Here is a 6,000-nt window from a genome sequence, read left to right as displayed (position 1 = left end):
TTGTATTACCACACCAGAGGGCTCAACGATTCAAATCGCCCCCATGAGGAGAAGGGGTTGGGGACGAGGCTCCCTCCTCCTCCCTCCTTTCCCGCAGGGATCCCTGGAAAGAAAGGACTGGAAGGGCTGCCTCCTCCTCCTCCCTCCCTTCCCAGGGATGATGGGCATCATCCCTGGGAAGGAAGGGACTGGGGGACTGGCTTCTCCTGCTCCCTCCCTTCCCGGGGATGATGGGCATCATCCTCGGGAAGGAAGGGACTGGGGGGCTGCCTCCTCCTCGTCCCTCCCTTCCCATGGGTGCCAGGCACTCGTGGGAAGGAAGGGATGGGAGCTGCCTCCTCCTCCTCCTCCTCCCGGGGCACTTGTGGTGGAGTACCAGAGCAGTATCAAAGCTGCATTCCAGTCCAGACCAATCTGCAGTGCAATCGAAGGGAGCCTGGAAGCGAATGCTGTGAAGTCCCTTTTCCCCCGTCTTTACCAAAATCAGGGGTCACTTTGGAAAACATGCTGAAGCACCTCGCAATTAGCTCCCATAGAAATCAATGGCGTCTGATAACACAGTCATTTTACGACATGGAACCGCATCGTTGGAAGTGCACTCATGTTGGAAGTGACCCTGAAGTACTGACCCAGAAAACCACCCAAAAGCTCCATGTGATATACTCCCTTTGCAAGATTTATTCAGAGGAGGTTTGCAATTACCTTCCCCTCAGGCTGAAAACATGTGAATTTCCCAGCATTGGCTAGGGTTGCAGGGAACTGGCCCAACAGCCTCTGGAGGGTAGTACCTTCTGTAGTCCTGGTTTATAAGTTGGTTGTAAAGAACAACATGTCCTGATTCATTCAGCCAAGGGAGAATTGGTTTTATATCGCACACTCCCTAAAATAGAAGCAGGAATCATGCAACTCTCCAGGTACTGGATAAAATCTCCCAGCAGCCCTAGTATAGCCAATGGGGAGGTAGGGAAACATAGTCCTCCCATTGCTTGGACCTGCAATCCAAAAAGATCTGGAGGACCACAGGACCCCAACCCCAAAGGGAACTCAGATTTACTCAGATTTTTTGTGAAGATAAAAGGAACAAACCCCTACGCTTTGACCTCTGAAGAAAAGGAGAGGTGTTGCTGGAAAGGGAGTAGAATAGCCATCCAACAGTCCAAACACTGCTAGTTTTAATTTTGTTTTGTTTATTCAAAATGCTTGTTGGGAAAAGTGCAAGGTGGCAGCACTAAAATTATGTAAACGCAATGTCTGTATACAATAAGGAAAGATAGGTGGGTTAGTACAAAGGGAAACATCAATACTGTAATGGCTTTAGTTGATTTTAGAATGGGAGCCAAACAATGAGGAAGTTATTGGACTTCTCAGGTTTCTGTTTTCACAAATCTGAGGAGAAGGTTTGTTCATAACCACAATTTCCCAATTTTTCTTTCTATTAAGATGGTGCCTCTATTGTTCTGGATATAAACTGCAAAGCAAAATCTCCTAAGAATGCAGTATGCTATGTGGTTTTGCTATTCACAACTCTTTCCGTATTTTAGATCTTTATTGCAGATTCAAGCTCTTCTCACAATTTTAAAACACTATGTGCATAGGAATAATTAATTACAAAAAGCATGGCAGATCCTGAAAGGTCTAGAGCTATAATCTTCACATGTTGACTGGTAAAAAAAGATATTGAACATTTTCACCAAGAAAACTTCTATAACTTGATTGAGCTAAGTTGGTTGTTAAGGTTTGCTCTGCTGAGGCTGATATATTTTCTTTATCTTGGAGACTTTCATTGTCCATAGGAATGTTTTAACCTTTCACCAGCTGGGCACTTTTATTGTTGAAAGGAGGCAATCATTATTTACTCAGAAGATAATTCATGTTTGTAAATACTTTCAGAGATAAGGTAGGCATTGTTTTGTGTGGAGACAGATTATGTGATATTAAGAAGTCAGGCATTCCTGTACTAACATAAAGCTAATAAAACTAGTATTGAAATTAGAAATTAGGGAGGATGCCAGTCTAACTTCCCCAAGAATGGAGTTCCAGAGCCTGAGGACAGCCACTGATAAACTCCTGTCCCATGTTCCCACCAGATGTACCTTCAAGGGTGATGGGACAGAGAGAAGGGCCTCCCCAGCATGGGCTGGTTCAAAAGGGAGAATATGGTCCTTCAAATAACCTGGACTGTTGACTGTGGTGGGAAGCGAGGACAATACTGCCATTTATTGCTCTACCTCAGACATCAAAATGTGTTGGGCTGCACTTGGAAAGGACAGCATTAAGGTTCCCATTGTACTGTTGAAAAAATACCAGATATCCCAATTAAATTTGGGGATGGACATTTGACTGGTCAAAAGACATGTGAATAATCAAATGTTACTAAATATATTTAAACTGGGGGGGGGGGAGTGTGTGGTCCTCCATATGTTGTTGGGCTGCAACTCCTAGCAGTACAGCCAGTGGAGAAGAATGCTGGGAGTTGCAGTTCAATAACATTATGGACCATCTGATTCTGCCATTCAGCAACATTTTGTCCAATCTGGGATTCAAGAATAGGAGCATAGTAAATTGAAGACAGCAGTTTATTCAAAGTCCATTGCTGGTCCAGATGGCCAGCGTTCAATCTGAATAATTCAGCACCAAAGCAAACATTTAGAGCAGTTTTAGAAAACTCTACCTAGCAACAGTGTACAGCAACATATAGCAAATCAGAGGAGGATACTGACAATATACTAAGCGAATTATGAAGTAGCGGTCATTAAGCCATAATGGAAAATTACCAAGCAAGCACCAAGTAAAAGCTATTCACATTGAACTTTTTCCTTAAATTTCAGATTATTTTTATTAGTAGAAAGTGCCAGTTAAATCACTTTTGTGGTCAAAAAGTTCTGATTATGCTTAATCTGCTTTTTCTTGAGATTCCCTAGGAGCTTAATAAACATGGCTTCTAAACTTTTCCTTAATTCAAAATACTTTTCCTTTAGTGTGGCTCTGCCTTATTTTTGGCATTAAGGTCAGTTCCTGACTTTTCCCTTCAAAGACCATAAAATCCACACCTCTGCTTGAAATAATGAACTTTAATGAAGGAAAGTGGAATCAGGAGAAGTGAAGACTGAATGTTTATTTATTCTTCTTTATGAATACAGAAAGAAGGGTAGGAAAAGCATGAGCTCTGTCTGCTCATGCATATAACATTAAATCAGGAGTGAGAATCATTTCGCCCTGTGGGTACTGATGGACTGCAATGGCCAGCATTGAGGAATATTGGGAACTGAAGTCCAAAATCATATAAAGAGCTATCTGATTCCCACACTTGCACTCAGTCATGGTTCAGCATGATATCTGAATACTCCCAATGACATTAATGTTTGCAACACTAGTGAAGTATTATAAGTTTTAACCATGTGGGGTAAATGTGAATGTGGCACTGAACCATTCCCCCCCCCCCCCCCCCGGCCATTGTCCAGAACTGCAAAATGTTACTTTTGTGGACTATAGCTTCCAGACTCTCCTTGGCAACTGAGGATTCTGGAATTTGTAGCCCCCAAAAATAACTTTTCTGATATCTACTTTTATCTTGGATTACCAGGGCCCACCAGTAGTGATTAACACACACAGCCACAAACACACTTTTTAAAAAGCACAGACATAAAGAAGCAAACATGAATGTGTTCTTATTCCTCTTTGGAAATACTAGCAGATATAGTAGCTGGCCAGTGGAATAAATAGTGTTATGTTGCTGGGTTTGACCCTGACTTCTGCCCAGAGGGGGCAGGGGGGGGCAGTTGTCCTCACTCCTGCAACAAACAAACAAACAAACTATAACAAAAGTCTTTCTGGAGTTAATGGAATATGATTACAGTAAAATAACAGGTGGTCATTTGGGCTAGATAGTATTTCTCAATATTTGACTAGTCAATTGGCTGACTTTCCTACCAAAGAGGGCACTGTATGATTCATAGAAATTGATGCCAAGGAACAAGTATAAACTGGAGATTATTGCAGCATTGCATATTTAATTTTAAAAACAGGACCAGCTTTTCAATTACATTTCTCCCTCCTTGCCAAATGTGTACACACACACACCCCTAAGGCAGCAGAGAGAGAAATGTAATTGAAAAACTGATCCTGTTACCAACTGGGCAAGCAAAACAGGCTACTGCACAAAAACACACTGGCTGAGATAATGTATGTGTCATCCAGTTGTGGGTGCCTGTGTTGTATACTGACCCAAGGCATGGCCTTTAGGCTGACTCATGACATGAAAAGTAATAAGGTTAGGAAATCTCACAGAACCTCTTGGTTTGTTGCAGATGAACACACCTAATGTGTGGTAATAAACAGACGTCTCTGCACATGACATGTTGCTTTACAGGATAAACCTGCCCTGCATGTCTAGCACAGGATTTTTTTTTTAATCTATGGCACGGTACAGACCATCCAAAAAGGGTGGCTTCCCAGCGCCTGTTTTTCCGCCGGCGGGAAGTTGCAGCCGCCAAAGTGTGCGGCTTCCTGCTGGCGGAAAAAGAACTCGCAAAAATCTGGTTCTTCTCAAGCCATGGTGGTGGTGTAACAAGTGCTGGAGACCAAGGTTCTGGAGACCAGGGTTCAATTCCCAGCTTGGCCATGAAACCCTGTAAGTGACCTTGAGCAAGTCACTTGCTCTCAGCCTCAGGAGAAAGCAATAGCAAACCAATGGCAAGTTTCTTCAGAGGGAGTTTGCCATTGCTCTCCTCTGAGACTTGAGAGAATGTGATACCAGCATTGAATCCTGGCCAGTATTTCTGACCTTATAGATTGTGTTCATTCGCCGTGCGCGCTTATGTAACAATGGCAGCACCAATGTATACAGGGCGCTGCCTTTGTTATGCTCTCATCACGTGTGAGGGTTGCAGGGCGTGTCGGCACTCGGCCCCCCAGGCATCCCTAGCACGTGACAAGGGCGTTGGAAAGGCCCGTTTGTACCGGGCCTAAGTTACATATTCATTCTCTCTCTTTCACACACACACACACACACACACACACACACGGATTCCCTCTTTTATAGGTGTTTTTAACCTGCATTATGATATTTTTAAGGCCCTGTCTGGCAATTACATATTAACATCCCTCACATTTGGGAATGAACACAATCTATAAGGTCAGAAATACTGGCCAGGATTCAATGCTGGTATCACATTCTCTCAAGTCTCAGAGGATAGCAATGGCAAACTCACTCTGAAGAATCTTGCCATTGGTTTGCTATTGTCTTCTCCTGAGGCTGAGAGCAAGTGACTTACTCAAGGTCACTTACAGGGTTTCATGGCCAAGCTGGGAATTGAACCCTAGTCTCCAGAATTGTAGTCCAATGCTCAACCAAAGAAAGGCAAAACTCCACCCCCCTCTGCACATCCCCCACGCCATGAGTTAATTGAGTGAAAACTACTTTTGCACTTTGCACTGAGTTTGCAGCAGTTGAAATAAGGTGAGGACAAAGGGGGAAAGTGGGAGGAAGAGAAGAGAGAAACTGGGACATGTTAAAAGCAGATGGGAAAGTGGGACATAGGATAGGACTGTCTCTGTCAGGTTTATGTCAATTTATACTGTTTTAACAACACAATACATATTAATTTGCATTTTAAAGATATGTATGTGTTACACTAGTTTGTCATCATAATCTGTTTTTGACCATTTAGATCCTTGCAGATGGACAAAACTATAATGAAGATTAATGAGGAATGTTCTTACTAAACAGCATCATGCCATTGACATAAAAGGTTTGTTAAACTTGGTGTTGAGTCCTGAATTCTGAACTGAATTGGTGCATAAAAAACATAAAAGGAGTAAGTGTGGGCTTTGTGGATTTTTTGGATATGCACTTTGGATATATATTTGGAACATATTCAAAGATTTGTTGATCTGAAGCTTGGTAGCCTCAGTTTACTCAGAAGAGGCAACTATACCTACAAATATCTTCTAAATTAAATTTTAAAAAATTATTTTAAACAACTCTTTAAAGGCTCACAC

The sequence above is a fragment of the Sceloporus undulatus genome, chromosome 1, assembly GCF_019175285.1.
Source record: "Sceloporus undulatus isolate JIND9_A2432 ecotype Alabama chromosome 1, SceUnd_v1.1, whole genome shotgun sequence".
Classification (NCBI taxonomy): domain Eukaryota; kingdom Metazoa; phylum Chordata; class Lepidosauria; order Squamata; family Phrynosomatidae; genus Sceloporus; species Sceloporus undulatus.
The sequence above is the reverse complement of the archived record's forward strand: the minus strand, read 5'-3'. Positions refer to the sequence as shown.